Genomic DNA, 19,376 nt, shown 5'->3' with positions numbered 1-19,376 from the left:
GGCATTGCTATTGTTTTTAAGCTTTCCAAATGAGTCCAATGTATAGCCAATGTAAGAATCACTGCTTTGGAGGCAGCTGGGAATAGAAGGAAGAATATGGATCTTAAGGGCTCCTGGGTGGCTCAGTTAAGCATCCAACTTCAGGTCATGATCTCGCGGTTCATGAGTTCAAGCCCCACGTCGGCCTCTGTGCTGACAGCTCAGAGCCTGGAGCCTGCTTTGGATTCTGTGTTTCCCTTGCTTTCTGCCCCTCCCTCACTCGTTCCCTCTCTCTCTCAAAAATAAATAAATATTTTTTAAAAATTAAAAAAACAAACAAAAGAACATGGATTTTCAAGTCAAGCAGCCCTTTGTTTAAATTCTTGGTGTTCAGGCAAGCCATCTGAAATGTTGGAGCTTCAGTTTCCTTTTCAGGAAATGGGGGATTAAAATGCTGGCAGGGTTTTTTGTTTGTTTTTATAAAAGCAATACCTTGGACAACCCCAGCATAGGGATGAACAAGCAGCAATTCACTGGTCAAGATGATTTCCCTTTTCTTCACTTCCAATGCCTTCTTGACTGTTTTCTTAGTGTGCTCTTAGACCATTGCATTCCAAATATTAGGAAGGACTAGCATAGTTTATTATTATGAAATATCTCCCAATAGATATGTAACCATATAAGATGGGTTATAATCCAGTGTTGCTTCCCCCGGAAACCGGCAGCCTGAAGAAATAAGCCTGTTTGACAATCTTTTTTAGAAGGAAGTGATTCATGTTGAGCCCATGGGGAATTAATACTGGTCTATTTTTTAACGATTTGTTGAAGGGATAGGAATTTACTGCCTGCATGGAAACAATAATGAGAATAAGTAGCAAATAGCACAAACGATTAAAAAGAGAGAGAGGGTGAGGAAAGTGCCCTTTTTAAAAAAATAAACAGGAAAATGACCAGGAAGGACATTTTGAAGCAACAATGGGATCTCTTTATGACTATACACCTTTGTACTTTTAATAATTGGGGCCATTGTTACAGAACACATTCCCCTAAGTGAGATTATTGGGTAAAAAATACAGTTTCAGATATTCGTATAAACGTCTTATTTTCCAAAAAACTCTTCCTTTATTCTACAGAGTAAAAAATACTGTATGTAAGCAAGAAATCAAGCAAACAAACAAAAAATAAAAGTCAGGAAGGGTGATAAGAAGGAAACATAAAAGAACTCATTTACCATCTACATCTATGCTCCAAGCATGCTAAGAATTATACACGTTTAAACAAATTAATCCTCATGGCAAATTTAATACCATTCTCACTGCATAGATAAGAACCGACGTCTTAGAAAAGCTACTCCATGTGCCACAAAGCATAGAGTTCACATGTCAGAGCCAGGAAGCCATCCAAGTATACCTGAAAACCAGGCACTCTGGCCCCATCTCAAAAACCATTATGCCATGATGCTCAAATTCTTTAATTTCTGAAAAGGAGAAAGAGTGTGAAAACATTTTTAACTTCCAAAAAAGATGCCCCAAATTACTAGATGTTTTATGAGCAGAATCCTAATTTGGACTAATTTTCTAATATAGCTATCCTAAGAAGTCTGGTAACTGGGCTCAAACGAAAGGATTCTTTCATTTCTTGCAGGACACAGACAGGCACATTTTTACAATGGCCTCCCCAAGACAGTAACCCTCCTCTGGCACCTCCCCAAGAGTCATTAGAGAATCCCGGAGCCCCCGGTACCTCCTCTCAAAAGATCTGCCAGCCCAGCAGAAGCAGTACTAATGAGACTCTGCCACCGTGTAGCAGATGCTGGTGATTCACAGGAAAGAGGGGCCATGTCTGGCTGTGACTCTCCTTCCTGCTGCAAACATTAAGCCGAACCAAATAAAACTGATGACAAAACTCAAAGAGAAAATGTCAGGGGTCAGAAGTGGCCACAGAAACCACCGTAGAACCCAATTAAAAGCTGGTATTTTCCGGCTTTGCTTGTGACAGGTGTTTTTGCCTGCCTGCATCCCTCCTTCCTTTCCCTGGGGTGATGAGACATACACCAGCAGAGTGGAAAACAGTGCCCCAAGAAAGGAACTGTTCTAGAATTCACAGTAGCAGGTGCACAGCAATTTAGGAGTAATTAAGATATTCTAAGAGAAAACAACCCTCTGTCATGTAAACTAGAAGGAGGTGGGGACATGGTAACTTCAGTTTCAGACACTTTATTTGTAAGGGAGACATATGGCTGTCGCCTTGCAGCCATGCGGGGAATCCCAAGCAGAGTGTCTAAAGATCACTCGTGTGGGGTCTGGTCCTCCACGTTCCAAGTCCAGAAACTACATTTTGTCTACTTATTCAGAGACTCAGGGGCTGCCACGCTCCCTGGCTTAGAAGATCCCAAAACACAAACCAGAATGTCAAGGTGTGCTGGGTGTTTTTCATTTCTAATATTTTTGTTTGGATTCTTCCATTTATAATAGACACATTTTTCTGTTAGTTATTGGGCTATTATCAGGGAGCCGTCCTGTGTCGGTTAGCGGTTGCTGTGGAGGAAGGATGCCCAAACTCAGAGGCTGAAAACCATCAGAATTTGGTTTTGCTCACATATCTAGGGTAGCAGGGCAGCTCAGCTGATCTCTCCTGGGCTCGCTCAGGGTCTCATACTCACCTGGTGCTTGGGCCACAGGCTGGCTGATGTAACATGCGTCTAGCACAGTCTGGCGATCGGCCAGGACGGTGTGAGTAAATGAGTTTTGTTTCTCATCACTGAGCAAGTTGGCCTGGCCGTGTTTCCATGGTGGCTGTGCAATGCAATATTCAGCGAAATGTTAAGAGAGAGAGAGGGGGAGAAAGTACTTAAGGCCTCTTGAGAATCTAGGCTCAGAAGAGGCACATCACAGGGCACCGGGTTGGCTCAGCCGGTTGTGTCCGGCTCTTGGTTCCCTGGGTCTGGCTCTGTATTGACAGCATGGTGTCTTCTTGGGGTTCTCTCTCTCTACTCACGTGAGCACACACGCTCTTTTTCTCAAAATAAATAAATAAACTTAAAAACAGCTGGCACGTCATGACTTCCACCACATTCTATCAGCCAAATCAAGTCGCAAGCCAGCCGATATTCGAGGGGTTAAGAAGTCTCTACCTATTGACAAGCTGAGTTGCCGGGTCACATACAAGCAATAATTACAGCTATTCTGGCATTAATCTTTCATGCCTCCCTCTGTGGGGCTCTCAAAAATTGAATTCATAAGCAGAGGTCACTTGATGAAAACAAACTGAAGGGCGCCTGGGGGGCTCAGTCGGTTAAGCACCCAACTTCAGCTCAGGTCATGACCTTGCGGTTCTTGAGTTCGAGTCCCCATCGGGCTCTCCACTGTCAGCACAGAGCCCACATCAGATCCTCTGTCCCCCTCTCACTGCCCCTCCCCTGCTTGCTCACGCTCCCTCTCTCTCAAAAAAATAAAATAAGCATTAACAAAAATCAAATATAATTGGATACGACTTAGGGGTTATTTCAACTAGGCTTCCAAACACTCTGATGAACTATCCTTGCTCCAAACCCAGAAGGTACCCAACACTAGATTGCCTCTCTCCCTCTCCTACCCACACCACCCCCCACCACCCCATACCACCTCCTACACACCCTAAATGTCCATTTGGAGCTGTTCTCTCACAGTGCATTCTTTCTATAGATGCCTTCCATTATGCATTGCCTTTTGCCGGTTTCACTCTTATGGTGGCATCTGTTTCCACGTAGTAGATTTACGTCTGGCAGCCTCTGCGGTAACTACTATGTCTGGTTTTTAGTTCATAATAATTTAATTGCTGCTGAAGCTGTTTCAGGAAGGGATAGAGGAAGACACTGTCTCTTCCTCTTCCGCCCCCTACTCAGGAGCAGAAAGGCAAGGGCACTTGCAAAATCTGGGAGGAGAGAGAACCCTTTTGTCTTCCGTCAGCTATCGCTGTAATAACCAGAAATTTATGGCTCTGTGGTTATTATCCAAGTGGGGGAGCCCAAACATCTGTGGGCCACACAGGTTTACTGCATTCACGGGAACATTTTCTGAAGTACCCTGGAAATGAAACCTAGTTCTTTTGCAGAAATTCAAGGAGCCCGAACTCTGTTAGAGTAAATTAGCACTGAGATATTCAACATGGCTTCAAAATGCGTCTTTCTGTGGAGATGAAGTTTCTAGGTCGCTATTCCATTACACAATGCCCTCCTTATGAGAGCCCAAGGGAGAAATTTCTCTCTGCTCTCAGAATGGGAAACAGCTGGGCTGTTTAATACTTGGAGTGATTTTGTGGTGGCTGTTATTACAGATATTATGGATCATGTATGTGACGGCCGTCTCTTTTTTGGGCAGTTTAACATCAAAGCAGAGACTCAGCTCTAGAAACTCTATAGGACCTTTTGGTAGGAATATTAGATATTAACCTCACACTTAACTTTGCTTTATCTTTCCTAGCTCTGTAGACTCTCTGTTTTGCCTTCCTCACTCAATTATTTTTGTTTATTTTGTCCTATTTAAGATACTTATTAAGCAGACTTAAATACTTTTTAGAGCCTAAGAGAATAAATAAGCAAACAAATAAATGCCAGTTTCTCAAGAAAGCTGTAACCTTTCTGAATACTTAAAAGAATTCTTCAATTTTATCTATCTTGATGGAACTCTTGTACAACTTTTCGATTTCAGATACTGTGGTCCGAGTTTATCGTACTTCTCAATGGTTCGTTATCATTTTTTAATCTAAGAAGAACCCTCTCAATTTCTTCCTTCCTTCCTTCCTTCCTTTTCTTCCCCTGACATTCTTCATGTGCCCCTGGGCAACCATTTCAATACTGCAACCCCTTTTGTTACTTTGTGTTCTTATAAAACATATGGTTTAAAAAAATTTTTTAAGTAAAAAATAAATGAAAAAAATAAAAATAAAAAATAAAACATATGGTTTTACATGCATGAGTCTTAATGGCATGCAACTATTGTTGCTTTTCTTGTTATAAACCTGTTTCCTTTTTCATTCAGTACATCTCGTGTGTACTTCTCTCTAAAGAGCATGAACCCAGGACACTCTGCCATCCAGTCCCCAAATTGCCTCCAACACCCACCCCCAAAAGTATGTCTTGAGGGCAATCCTCGTACCCAGAGTGAACACATTTGAGGGTGACAAGGGTGCTATGAGTAATTTCACCAGGACAGCAGGTGCGCCCTGTGATCGTCCTAGGGGAGCTGCAATGCCTCGTCACCTTATTCAGACAGGACCCTTAGGAACTCCGTGAGAATCCCTTCTTGATATGTACCAACAGTGGATTTGCTGAGTCAGGAGGTACTCACAGACCTCATCTGCTCTTACCACCAGAGTCCCACACAGGATTTCTACACCAGTTTACATTCCCATCAGCAGTGCGTGAGGGCCCCCATGCTCCTGTATCCCTGCCAACACTGGCCTTATCCCGGTTTTGCCAGTCTGGCACATCTAAACAGATACCTCATTGTCAACTTACATCTTTCTGGCAACTAATGCGTTTGAGCATCTCTTCATATTCTTGTTAGCTTTTTGTACTTTTTCCTTTCTGTGAATTTTGATCTTGTACCTTGGCCCCTTTTCCATTGGGGTCTCTGTCTTACTGAGTTGCAGAAGATGATAAGTTTTCCAAAATGAGCACACATTTCTTTGTCTTCTTAAACTGTATGACCAGCATGATTATTCTTTCTTGCAGAACCAGGGTCACATGATGTTGAGCATATGTAATGCTGGGGTTATTAGACACTATGAAACAGAGTTAAACAGGTACCAACAGATTGCAATGGACCGAATGGTGCCCCACCCCCAACATTTCATATATCTAAGTCCTAAGCCCTGACGTGACTGTACTGGGAAATGCGGCCTTTAAGAAGATAATTAATGTTAAGTGAGATCCTAAGTGTGGGGCCCAAATTCACCAAGGCTTGTGTCCTCGTAACAAGAGACAGGTAGCAGGTGGCATGTACATAGAAAAATTTACTTTAGGTGGACTTCCAAGTCAGATACTGGGAAAACTATTCAACTCACTTAAACCGCTTACCTCTTTGGGCAATCGGAAGCATCAGAACTTGCTGTTTGATGCATGGAATGGCTTATAAAAATTAACCAGTTGCATTTCTAGGAAACTGTTCAGGATATGGACTGTTTTCAGCAATCAGGTATTTCTTCCTCTGAAAATATCAGGGATTCCTCTTTCTCGATTTTCTTTCTTTCTTTCTTTTTAATTCATTTTCCAAAGTGATGTCCTCCTCTGATATCACCAACTTCCCTAGAGGAAAATACATGCAGCTCAGACACCTGTGTTGTTCTTAAAAACGTTTTGTTTCTGCTATGTACAATGTGTAAGATACTGGAGGCTCTATGATTTTCCCAAATGGGAAGAATTTGTCCTAGGTCCTATGGAATGGTTTCAGGGACCCTGCTAATGATTCTACTGCTTAATTGCATATTATCTGCAACATACCTAATCCAAACACTGTGATCAGTTCCCACAAACATGCAGGCAACTAGCTGCAAGCTGCCACCATCAACTCCACTAGAAATTATTTACAATACCTGATGGAACACCATGTGGCTGCATTCTACAGACCTGGGCTTATCCCGCTGGACTATTCCCCCTGAGACTTCACCTCTCCAAGGTACCAAACCTTCTACAGAACTCTTTTGAAGTCCTAATGCATGTACTGTGTTCCATAGAAGTGAACAGAACATGGGCGCCTGGGTGGCTCAGTCGGTTAAGCGTCCAACTTCAGCTCAGGTCATGATCTCATGGTTCATGAGATCGAGACCCACGTTGGGCTCTGTGCTGACAGCTCAGAGCCTGGAGCCTGCTTTGGATTCTGCGTCTCCCTCTGTCTCTGCCACTCCCCAACCTGTGCTCTGTCTCTAATAATACACATATACATATATATATGTAATACATATATATATAAATACATACATGTATTTAATATACATATATATATATATATATATATATGTATGTATGTATTTAAAAAAAGTTAACAGAACTTGGCCCAACTTTTACTAAATGGTCCCCTCCTCCATGACCACCTTCATCATTCCCACTCTTCATTGGAGAGCTGACTTCTGGTCCTTTGGTGGGGGCAGAGAGGGTACACTCCCTGTATCTTCAGACACCCAAAGGACTGTTTATCTTTTCCCCATCATAGTATTGCTTTTTCCTTTTTATTTCTCTTTGCCAATGTATTTCTTTTTTACTATTACAATATTTGCTGCTTACAACCACTCTCCTTTCCCTGTCTGCCACTCCCATTTGTATATTTTTTACTTTCTCTTCTCTTTTCTATCTCCTTCTCCTGTTGCTTCTTTCATGCTCCCTGGCTTTGGCTGAGCAGAGCTTCCATTCATTCTCAGTTTGGCCCTATGGGGCATGTCTCCTTCTGTCCCTAAAATTGCCTGGAGAAGCTGTGTGCACACACACACATCTGCACACGTACGTGCGTTTTCCTGGAGCGAGGACTGTGGCAGACCCTATGGATTATCTACGCCCCCAACGATTCCCAATTCCCTATGCCCTTGACTTCCAGTGCCACACAGGCCGAGAGGCTGATAATTTTCAGTTTGCTACCTCTCCTTGGTTTGCCCAACGAGAAGGAAAATACCCTTTGTTGAATAAAAAGCAAAGACTCACTAGGAGAACACCCTTTGCTCTTCATTCTTTCCTGTGATTCTTGCCTGGAATGTAGATTGTAAAGCACGGTCATAAGCAGCCAGCTGGAAAACATGAGGCTGTGAGCCTGAGAACGAAGGCCTGTACATGAGGCACAAGAGCAGAAAGTTGGAAAGAGCTTTAAGTCTCTGATGGTAACCTTGAGCCACCATCCCAGCTCTGGACAGTCCACCTCCAGACATATTCTTACATGTTTTGAAATACACACACACACACACACCATTTTAAAAAGAAGAGGTAAAAATATCAAGAGAAATTCTAAAATTTTCTTCCTGTTCCCAGATCGATTGCTTTGTAGGTGCCCTAGAGGCAAGCATCCTATTTTGAAGACCTCTGTTGAATAACCAGGGCATTGCTATTAACAGAGATCAGCAAAAGTTAAACCAGCAATGATGTAGAAGTGGGGGCAGTGTGTGGGGGGGGGGGACACCTGAATGAGTAGAGTCTAAGATAGGGTGGTAGTGTTATAGGTCATTTGTGTTTTATATGTAAATGGCTGGAAGGATGTACGTAGCTGATGGTGACAGCTTTCAACTATTTTGTGTTTGTAGCTCTCTACATCAGCCATGTATTAATTTGCATTAAGAAAAACAAAGAAAAGGAAATGTTATTTTAAATATCCCAGTAGTTCAGGGCGCCTGGGTGGCTCAGTCGGTTGAGCCACCGACTCTTGGCTTTGGTTCTGGTTATGATCTCACGGTTTGTGAGATGGAGCCACACATCAGGCTCTGTACTGACAGTGTGGAGCCTGCTGGGGATTCTCTCTCTCCCTCCCCCGTCTTCCCCCTCCCCTGCTTGGTGCACTCTTTCTTTCTCTCTCAAAATAAACAAACTTTTAAAATAAATAAATAAATATCCCAATGGTTCAATACAGGTCCCTCCCTCCCAAAATGTCCTTTTTCCTTCCAGGTGGCCCTGTCATGGTGTGGAGTGTCTACCAATCCTGCAGAGATATTCTCCAGGGCCACCCCTTGCTGGTAAGGACAGCCGGGCAGGTGTGGTGGGGAGGACTAGAGAGGAGGGCTCACTGCAGGTGGCCACCAGCCTGCTCTGGGGGGAGGGGGGTGGAACGAAAAAAGGAACACCCAGCGGAGCATCACCCTTGCTGACGAGACCACCCTGCCCTGTATCAGTGGGGTTTTCCCCACATTTCATTCTACTTATTATAGACTTGTCCCAATTCCTAGTCTGTCACAGGATGATGGGCACTTAGCCCTGGAGCACCATCTAGCCTGCTCCTGCCTTTCCAGAGACTTAAAGAGCAAGTGCTGAAAGTTAAGGGTATGTCCAAGGTCCAAGAAGTCACATCGGCAGCAGAGTGGGGATGAGAACCCATTTGGTGGCTAACCAGCACCATCACTACCACCCTGCCTGCCTTGGGGAATCCTTCTTACAGGCTGGGCATTGCCCTGGGTGCCATCTACATCGTCTCTTAACCTTCTAAAAGCCCCACGAGGTTGATGTTGTCTTCTCCGTTTTACAGTTTAAGAAACTAAGGCTCAGACAGATCACGTGGATTTCCAAGGCTAGAACAGAGCAGAACCAGGAGTGGAACCCAGTTCTTTGTAGCCCTTTCTACCACTTCAGCTGACTCAAAACAGTGTTTGTGTGTGATCTCTTACACATGTGCCTACAAAGCAGTTTCCCAGAATTCTTCTAGAGGGGTCTTTAGCTATTGGGGTCTCAGGAAATTTGGGGTCTCAGGAAATTCATCTCAGGACCACCTCCCTCTCCCCTTCGGTGCAAAGAATGCTTCCTGAATGAGCCTCTTCGCTCGGCAGCTGGTGATGCTTGATTTGATTAACACCCGGGGACCCATCACCAGACGTAAAGATGATGTCTAATTAATTGCCTACATTAAAGAGCTGGCATTTCCTGCATTCGGTTCACACTTCCAGCTTCAATCATGTTTTCGTTTCAGCAATAATATTTACATGATTAGCAAATAGTCGATTCATACTCCAGTGTGGACCTAAGCTGTGTGTGGGACTTCCCTAAGCAGATGTCCTTGACAGGTGTAAAGAAATAGGCTTTTTATTCACAGCAAGAGCCACAAGCAAGCTCTTCTGCTTGTTTTTAAATAAAAAATCATGCTTGGATCAACAAATATTCATTGAGCACTGACCTATTCTGTGTCAGTCATCCCATTTCCAAGGCCCCGCAGGGGCCAAAAAGAAGCACACTCACTAAGAAGTCACATTACACTTAACTGTGTTTTCTTTCTTTCTGTTCCAAGATCTAGATGCATAAATTAGGGAAAGCCACTCTGCATCAGACATCTGAAGCTTCAACAGGCGTTTGCTGGCCTCTCCTGAGATCTTATCAGACAAGAAGCAGGGGAGTTTGAGATGTGAAATGACTCCCAGGATGTGAATGGGGATCAAACTGAAAAGAAATGATGCGTCACCAGGCTATCCTATGCAGTATCTTTAATCACAACATGGAAATGACACAGAAAAGCAAGATTCTATCTTCAGACAGCAGGAGATTAGAAGGGCTAAGGCAGCATTTTGGACGACGAAGTTCTTGACAAGGGGTCGAATTCTAACACCACGAAAGTGAGTAGGAACAGATGCCCCAGAACCACCAAAAGCAGTACCACCCAGGGAAGATGTGGCTTCATGGAAGAGGCTTGACTGCAGTCAGCTACGAGCTCAACAAAGGCAAGGGCGTGATGTGTGCCCTGAATCACTAATACGTCGATCTGACTGCATTTTATGAAGTATCTACACTTAGGATTGGGTGAGCCCTGCTCTAATTTTCCCTGGCCCTCCCACAATTATGCAGTGTATTCAACCTAAGGAGGTTGACCATACATCATATTGTTCTAATCAGGACACTGATTTAGAACGAAAGGGATTGCAGGTGTAAATTAAGCCTGGAAATTAGGCATCCGTGAAGAATCCTGGTCAAACTGGGGTCCATGTTACCTGGTGGTAGCTAACTGACTTCCAACAGAAGAGGCTTTCTGAGAGCCTATCTGGCCGTACCCATCAGTTTCTGGTTTGCACGCCTATTTGTTTTTTGAAAAATTCCACGAAGATAGCAATACGTCCAGTGAAACCCAGCTTCTTTTCTTTGAAAGTGTTATTATTGTGTAAATATATGGTGGCGGCTCTCTTTTGAGAGAAAACTTATTTTATTCAAGTTTGCTACACAAGGATCTGTGTTTCCCTCGGCCCCCTCTGTAGTTATATGTTTTATATATGCTTTTTCAGGGGACTATTTAGAGGAGAATTCTATCCAGTATTCTCCCTCGTACAAACCAACACAAACACCCTATTACACTGAATGTAAGACACCAATGGTTATAAGATGTATCACTACTATCTGCCATTAAGGAAAAGAAAAGAAAACTCCTCCAATTCAACTATACTCCAAACTCCTTCACATCCAGCTCTCCTGGATCACCTTTCAACTCACAATTGGCATGTAGTTCCCATTTTCCATATGATATTTATGTCTGTGTCATCAAGAGCATCATGAATGCAGCATTTCTATAAAAAAAAAACTTTCCACTATTTTCTCCAGAATTTTCTTCCAAACAAGTAACACTTGATCTGAAGGTTTGATGTTACTTTTTTTTTTTTTTTTATCTAACCAGCAAATGACAACAGTAGGTTTTCACACAACAACCAGGATTTTATTCTTTCTTCAGATAGTACTTAAATTGTTTGCTGACTGAAATTCTGAGGGACACTGTCCCATTCTGCCACCATGGAGAACAACCAAATCTGTTCTGCATGGACAATGACAACGATATCCCAAATGGCACTGGGCCAACAGATGCCTGGGATTTTACAATGTGAAGTCTGGATGTTATGGAATAAAATACAGTAACTCAGTCTGCCTGTGCCCTTCTGTCCCGGGTTATACCCTTTCCCTGATCATCCCCAGTCTGCTTTCCCAGCTGGCTGTGATAACCTCTCTTCTTCTTTATGCTAGCTAAGATTCTCCTCAAGAGCTCTCCTGAGTTTATGCCCAACCTTTACACCCAAACTTTTTACTCTGGAACTCTTCCTAATCTTTTCATTTCAGCTAGCTTTCTGTTTTATGCCCATCAACTGATGCAAGACAAAGCAAAAATGGAAAGGTCAACCAAGATTTTCCATCTCAAAAAAACACCTGCTTCATCTTTTTTTTTTAACGCTTATTTATATTTGATAGAGAGAGAGAGAGGCAGAGCTTAAATCAGGGAGGGGAAGAGAGAAAGGGAGATGCAAAATTCGAAACAGCTCCAGGCTCTGAGCTGTCAGCACAGAGCCCAACATGGGGCTCGAACCCACGAACAACAAGATCAAGACCTGAGCCAAAGTCGGATGCTCAACGGACTGAGCCCCCCAGGCACCCCTGCCTCATCTCTGTTTTCATGAAGAAAAGCCACAGCTTGAGAGTAGAGAGGTAGTTCTTAGTTCTGGCTGTGAAGTAAAATAATTTGTAACAATTTTTTAAGAGTAGATTCCAGTGGGCTATCCCAAGACCCACTGACTCAGACTCGAAGGGTTGGGAGCAGAATTGGGGGAAAGAAGGCACTTGTATTTAAAAAGAGTTCCACAGATTGATGTGATATGTCATGTAGGTTGTGAACCATTAGGAGGAGGAGAACATTAGGCACTTTTCAGTTTATGCAGGGACAAGTCTACTGACATCCACCAACACAAATGTGCAGTCAAGAAGACCCAACTCTAAGTGTGCAGGAGAAAACAATTTCTATGGATGGACCCCAATTCTATTTAAAGCATAATATTCACAGCATCCTGTACTCAACATGATTAAACCAAGGGATAGGAAGGATACTGCAAATGACTCGGCATGGGATGGACACGTCACAGTAAGGCAGGAAATAAAGGATGAGATTTTCTTTTTCCAACCTTCCAACAACCCCAAATGCTGCCTGGTCTGAGGCCATAAGGAAGGTGACCTCATCCTCCATTCTCAGGCCACAACTTTATAGGCCCATTTTAGGAAAAAACAACCTGAGCATAATTCTGGTTCTCTGATGGGGAGACAGTCTGTAGCCTTAGAGTGGAAAGTTGTACTGATGAGGGCCTCTCCCCAGAAAATATGCAAATCTCTGCACTAAAGGACTCAGGAAGAGGTGTTTATGGCTGTGGGAGACACTCTCCCCTTACCTCCATTTTTAGCAAATGTTCTTCTGAATTCTAGGTAAGGTATTACCCCTTCTCGTCTCGGGTAAGTGAATACCCAGTGATTCCACTCTTAGATCTGTGGTTTCTACACTGTGCCAGGGAATGCACAATGCAGTTTCCACACCAAAGCCCAGACCACCCTTGACCTCTTAGATCCGGGGACCTCTTGCTTATAACCATGAAAGAGTCTGAGACTCTGTCTCCTGTGAATTTCAGCCCAAAGCAGGGGCTGAAAGCCAGAACACAAGAGGCACACATCATTGCAAATCAGTGCTAATGGTTGACATAAATATTTACACTGTACTCTCTTGCTACTACATGAAACACGCATTGTGTGGCAGGCCCTTTATCCACATTATTCATTTTATCCTCACCATAACCCATGAAGTAGGCTGCATGGTCCACCCCAGTGACAGAAACAGACCCAACTTAAGCCACACCCCCAGGGTCATGCAACAAATAAGGGCTGAATTTAGGAATTAAGCCCAGATCTGATCCCCAAGTCGAAGGTCTCTCAAACACTGGTTGCGTTGGAAAGGCAGTGAGGGAGAAGTAATATGGACTGATGGATGGGTAGATGGATAAATATATCATAAATACACAAAGACACATTTAATAATAGAGTCTATTATACAAGCTAGGTGGTTGTTATATGGGTATTCAGTGAGTGATTCTTGCTATTTTGGATGTCTGAAAAAGTTTGAAATAAAGCTTTGGAGTGAGAAAGAAAAGCAGTGAGGGAATCAAAGCCATGCCAATTAAACATTCTTTCAAGGATGTGTCTCATGCTTCTCTAATTATGTGTTTTGGAATTTTAAATTTAGTTTGACAAATATGTATTGAAGCTCTATTATGTACCAAGCCCCAAAATACCTGGCAGCTTAAAATGCTACACGAACGGCAGGTGCCATGAGGACACAAGACGGAACCCTCCTGGGTTCACACTCAGCAGCTGACACTGACCCAGTCTGCCACCCGAGGCCAACTTCGATAAAGGGCCATAATCAACGTGTAAAGTGCCAAAGGAACACAAGGATGGAAAGGTGGCTGGGAACAAATGACATCTGAATTGGACCTTGGGAGAACACGGAAGAAGTCAAAAGATCTGAACAGTGTTTACTCAAAACACTTCTGTCTCCAAACATATGGGTTTTTTTTCCCTCCACACCAACAATTCTCTGATACCACCTGGATGTCCCACAATACAGTTCACTTCTTTTTTTTTTAAAGTTCATTTACTTATTTTGAGGGGGTGGGGGGGGGCAGAGAATCCCAAGCAGGCTCCATGCTGTTAGCATAGAGCATGACACAGGACTCCATCCCACAAACCGTGAGGTCATGACCTTAAAATCAAGAGTCAACACTTAACCGACTGAGTCACCCAGGCGCCCCTGAATTCACTTCTGACACTGTGTGGACTTATCCAGAGCCCACAGGTTAAGGGCTCAATCTCACAAGACTGCCCTCACTTCAGAGGCCGATGGAAGGTTGTGGGGTCTTTGTTACCACGCCAGTGGCACTTGTGAGCACTGGGGATTCTTTCTAACGCCTGCACGCTGGGCTGGCGCATTCGATTCCCACAGGTTCCTTGGACACCTGTACCTTGGACGCCACTTTGCCATTTCTGTTCTGGGAGTTGGCAGTCTCCTTGAGTCCTACAGGAAAGGGAAGGTGACCCAAGGCCTCTGGGGTTTCTGTACCTACTGCTTTTCCTCCCCGCACAAAGCCTCTTTCCAGGGGAAAGAGGGGCTCCCAACCTCCAGGAGCTTTCTCTGTCGCTCCTCTTCCCCACCACTTTCTTTCCTTCCCCCTCACCTCCCTACCAACAACTAGGAGCTCCCGCCTCACCTGCATCGAGATGTCTCCCCACCTCCCTGGCTGCACACCTGCAAACCTTCACGTTCTACCAGAGGCCAGCTTTGCTCCAACTCATCTCAACTACTAAGTGCCCTTAGGGTCTTAGCTTTTGAAAATCATAAGAGTCCCCCCCCCCCCGCCCATTCTTTGGTGAAACTCTGTTTTTCCCCATACAGTAAATGATGCCTATATAGGACCTGCGGGTGCAGTGGGGGAGGGGAGGAGGCAGAAGCAACAGCAACTGCCAGAGAGGGAGCATCAGTGAAGATCTTAAAAATGTCATTCCATCAGTGTTCTTACCGCCGCCTTTAAATTTGGCTCATCCCTTGAGCAAAGAAGGAAAGGCTCACTCCACACCCTCCTTCCTGCTCTTGTGTCTCAGGAGAATTTCACTTCCACGTGACCTGCTCTAGACTAGAGGTTGAATCCCAAGGTGACTTGAATTCCTAAAGAAGCTGAGCCTCACACCTTGAGAGCTGCCTCGGTCTTAGTTACTGCTGACTCTCCAGAGGTCTTCTCAAGAAATGCAGAAGAAGCCCAAAGCTGCTAATCACCGAAGCATAAAACAGTTTAGAAATATAATGATTTATTTATGTTCAGTGTATGGCTGGTGTGCCCGTGTGTTCTTTAGACAATTATAACACAAGATCTTTAATGTGGGGCCATGTACTTCCCGAGTTCCCTGTACCAGTAATCACCAAGGGGATTCACTCTTTCCCATACTGCTACCTGTCCACATGTGGCTTGTCTCTTGCCCATTTGCAGAAATTTCTCCTTTGATCCCTGTGGCATGCCTTTGGCTAGATCCTTTCTTTGGTTTTAGTTCTCTCTCTGGTTCATGTGACAGTCTTGTGTGTCAACCATGAGGCCCAAAGGAGAAATAACTTGTCAGTTAAAAAAAAAAAAAAAGCCAAAAATGCAGATGTTTGAAGAAAATATTAACTGGATTCTTTTCTCCAACAACTATTCACCCCAAATGAGGACTCTATATTAAGAAGGCTCCTGGTTTAGGGGCGCCTGGGTGGCTCAGTTGATTGAACGTCCAACTTCGGCTCAGGTCATGATCTCGCTGTTTGTGGGTTGGAGCCCCGCGTTGGGCTCTGTGCTGACAGCTCAGAGCCTGGAGTCTGCTTCGGATTCTCTGTCTCCCTCTCTCTCTCTCTGCCCCTCCACTGCTTATGCTCTGTCTCTGTCTCAAAAATAAAAATAAAAACATTAACATATAATAATAAAAAAATAAAAAGCCTCCTGGTTTGAAGTCGATAAATACCCATAAGGCCTATCTCCTATTATACACCCATATAGGTAGGAGCCAGAGATGTCTCTCCCCATTTAGCAGAAAGAAACTTTCCTGATCACAAATTAAAACTCTCCCTTTTGGCTGTACATTTATCAGCAGACTTGCTCACAATGGTCTTGTTAATGATGACTGGGAACAATAAATCATTTCCTCCTACTACAAAGTCTGCTCAAATTAGTTCAAAATGGCAGACCTCCTGTTGAAATGAACCTTCCCTGGGTCAATGATGTTTCTTGGAAAAAAGTATAAGAGGAAGGTTTGCAGTGGGGTGGGACCCACATTTCTAGGATTTAAAGGGGAATATTTAGCAGCATGTGGCTTCATCACCTTACATGTTTTTTTAATGTTTATTTATTTTTGAGAGACAGAGACAGAGCATGAGTCAGGGAGAGGCAGAGAGAGAGGGAGACACAGAATCTGAAGCAGGTTCCAGGCTCTGAGCTGTCAGCACAGAGCCCAATGCGGGACTTGAACTCACAAACTGCGAGATCATGACCTGAGCCAAAGTCAGACGCTGAACAAACTGACCCAGGAACCCCTATATATGTTCTTTTTGAAATTTTTTTTAAATGTTCATTTATTTTTGAGACAGAGCAAGTGGGGGAGGGGTAGAGAGAGAGGGAGATAGAGAATCCAAAGCAAGCTCCATATGGTCAGCACAGAGCCTGATGCGGGGCTTGAACTCACAAACCGTGAGATAATGACCCGAGTTGAAATTAAGAGTTGGATGCTTAACCGACTAAACCACACAGGCACCCCTATGTTCTTAAACAATATCCAGAAGAAATATTGACCCAAAATGTATTGAATTCTTGTTTATTTTCACCCCAAGAGTTGAATACTGATTATGCCTTTGAGCTTTTATTATTCAATGAAAATAATACAAATACAAAGAGTATACCTGTGCTCAACACCATACCTTCTCTATTCTTCCTTTCCCTCAGTGATAGAGGAAGCTTCCTTTTATTTCAAGAATACAAATTTAGATCATATGACCAACAAATTCTAACTTGACGTAAATAATACATTGATTGGGCTTTGCAGTTCTGACAACAATAAATCACCAAGAGCTCAAGCAGTGATCATTTTGAATTAGATCCAGAAATCTATCTTTTTAACTTGGTAGTCTTCTCCACTGCCTTCTTGGTACTGGACAAAATGCCCAAGAAATTTCCCTCACAACATCCTCCTCCACGAATAATGCAGATACTTGCAAAAAGTATCCCTCACCTAAAAAGACATTTTGGGAAGCACATGAAGTATTTTAAACTCAAGGCAACATTCAGACCTGTTAAGCATTTTCCAACTCCTCTGAAGACTTCAATAAAGCAAGAAGAATCCATATGCCTCACTCCGTCAGCCTGACTTAAAGGAGTATGAGGCAAGAATCATCCACATGCAGAGTTAAACAATGCGATTTTCCAAGTATACACCTGCTGTGAGAATCAGTAACTTCTTCTCAAACCAGCAAATTGGTTTCAAGTATTTGGTTCACTGGTTCCATCCAACAACCACGGATAAGAGGCCACCTCCGGAGTGAAAGAGAAGGGGGTGATGAATCCTGGCAAAATGTGTTCTCATCAGAATTCCTATGCTTTTTACTGCACGGATGGTATTTGCAAAACTCTTTGGAAAGAACACTGGGTTTAATTTCAGGCAATCCTCTTTGCTGGAATTTTCACAAAAAGCTTTTGCGGAGTGTTCTATGATCTCATTTCAGGAAAACAACTCGTGCTATGGAGCTCTTTCTATAATGTGGTATTTTCTGGATTTTAGATTTTTCTTAACGTTGCAGCCAGATTATTCTTTCAAAAATAAAAGTGATAGTCTCTAGAAAGGTGTATCCGAAGTAACTGGCCCTTCTCCTGAGCCATGCGCTCTGGGAATATTTGTCAGAAAACCTGGTTCTTGAATTAAGAGAATATCTGTGTCCCTTACTCTCAGGCAAGAAGTCTGTGTTTTCTCTTTTCTCCCTTCCTGCCTTGTCATTCCCCAAGCACCATGCACCTTCCTCTTCAGCCAACAATATCTAGTATCACTTCCACAAACTGACTTCACTCTCCTGCTCTCTGAGGGCTTCTGGGCCAATCCCTGCACCTTCGGAAACGCCTTCCCTTTTCTTCCTCTTAGGATAAAATGCTCATGTGGAAACTCGAGCCCAAAGTACAACTACTTCTGTGGTCAAGAGCAAAGAAAGGTTTTTGTCAAGCAGGGTCTTCTGCTTAAGAGGACACACTTTCAAAGGGGACATACACAAGAGGAAAGGGGACCTATCCTAGCCAGTCCTTCCAACCGGTTATGAGCAACTTAATCCCGTGGATGGTCCCCAGACCTGCCCTCCATTCCCATCTGCCTATCCCACACTTACCACTAAAATGGCCGACCTTAGAACATGTCTCTCAGAACATCTTGCCTCCACTAGTAACTGAAGTCCTCTTTCCTTCATATTGCCTGTGTCCCTCTCAAGACACACAGAAGCTTAGGAGATTTCAGGACCTAAAACTACTGTTTTAGAGACACTATGGGTTAACCAGGCCTTTATGGGCTGGCCTACGAGTCCTACTAACATGAATTATATTTTAGGTACTGATAACCTTATGCTCCTACTTGTAAAGGGAGCTTAGAGTTAATAATATTGTTCATCACTAGCCCAGTATCTAAGAGAAACTGAGTTACAAACAACTGAATTATGGAAAACAAGTCTTTGGAAAAAAAATGAGAAAATTGGACTGCTTTTTTGGGGTTTGCTTGCTTTTTCTTTCTTTTCCTCTTTCACATATGTATTCATTCATTAAATATTCATCGATCACCCTCTCAGGGGCCAGGATCAAAGCAGAGACTCCCTGCCCTTGTGGGGCTTACAGCCTACAACAGAGACACAACAAAACAAGGAGAAAAAAGGAAAAGAGAAACCATATCTAGGGCATGTGGTAGAATGGATGGGCACACAGTGCTCTGCTCGGAGTAACAGGTCTAGTCAGAGAAGCCAAGGAAGGCAGAAAGGAAGGTTCCAGTAGAGAGGACAATGTGTGCAAAGGCCCCATAGCCGAAGAAGACTGGTGGGGCCAGGGAATAAATGGAAGCCCACGAGGAACACAGACAGGGAGGGGAGTGGGGGCCATATGAGGCTGGTAGCTGGACAGCCGGGGTCCCTTACAGGGCTTTGTGGGGCAGAGCAAAAGAAAGCCTCTCCAAGTCTTACCTCGAGGAGGTGACACATCAATTGGGCATGTTTAGCAGGCTACTCTAGTCACAGTGTGGAGAGACAATGGTGCCAAGACTGGCTTCTGGCAGTCCACTTACAGAAGGTCATGGCATGAGTCCTTATGAGAAATAATGGCCGCTCAGAGTGGACAGAGACAGACCAAGAGACCACTAA

General features: G+C 43.7%; 1 long non-coding RNA gene across 4 annotated transcripts in view; it reads right to left on the bottom strand.

Moving 5' to 3' along the window:
- LOC112868720 (uncharacterized) overlaps positions 1 to 19,376 on the bottom strand; it is a 143,292-nt gene that overhangs the window by 60,296 nt on the left and 63,620 nt on the right. For all 4 annotated transcript variants that reach the window (XR_015243426.1, XR_015243423.1, XR_015243424.1 and 1 more), the window contains exons 3-6: positions 15,669 to 15,886; positions 6,038 to 6,265; positions 5,477 to 5,742; positions 2,578 to 2,774 (exon numbers count right to left, since the gene is read on the bottom strand). This is a non-coding gene — a long non-coding RNA (uncharacterized LOC112868720). The remainder of the gene's footprint in view (positions 1 to 2,577; positions 2,775 to 5,476; positions 5,743 to 6,037; positions 6,266 to 15,668; positions 15,887 to 19,376) is intronic.

The sequence above is a fragment of the Puma concolor genome, chromosome D4, assembly GCF_028749965.1.
Source record: "Puma concolor isolate L17-30 chromosome D4, mPumCon1.1.hap2, whole genome shotgun sequence".
Lineage (NCBI taxonomy): Eukaryota > Metazoa > Chordata > Mammalia > Carnivora > Felidae > Puma > Puma concolor.
The sequence above is the reverse complement of the archived record's forward strand: the minus strand, read 5'-3'. Positions and strand labels throughout refer to the sequence as shown.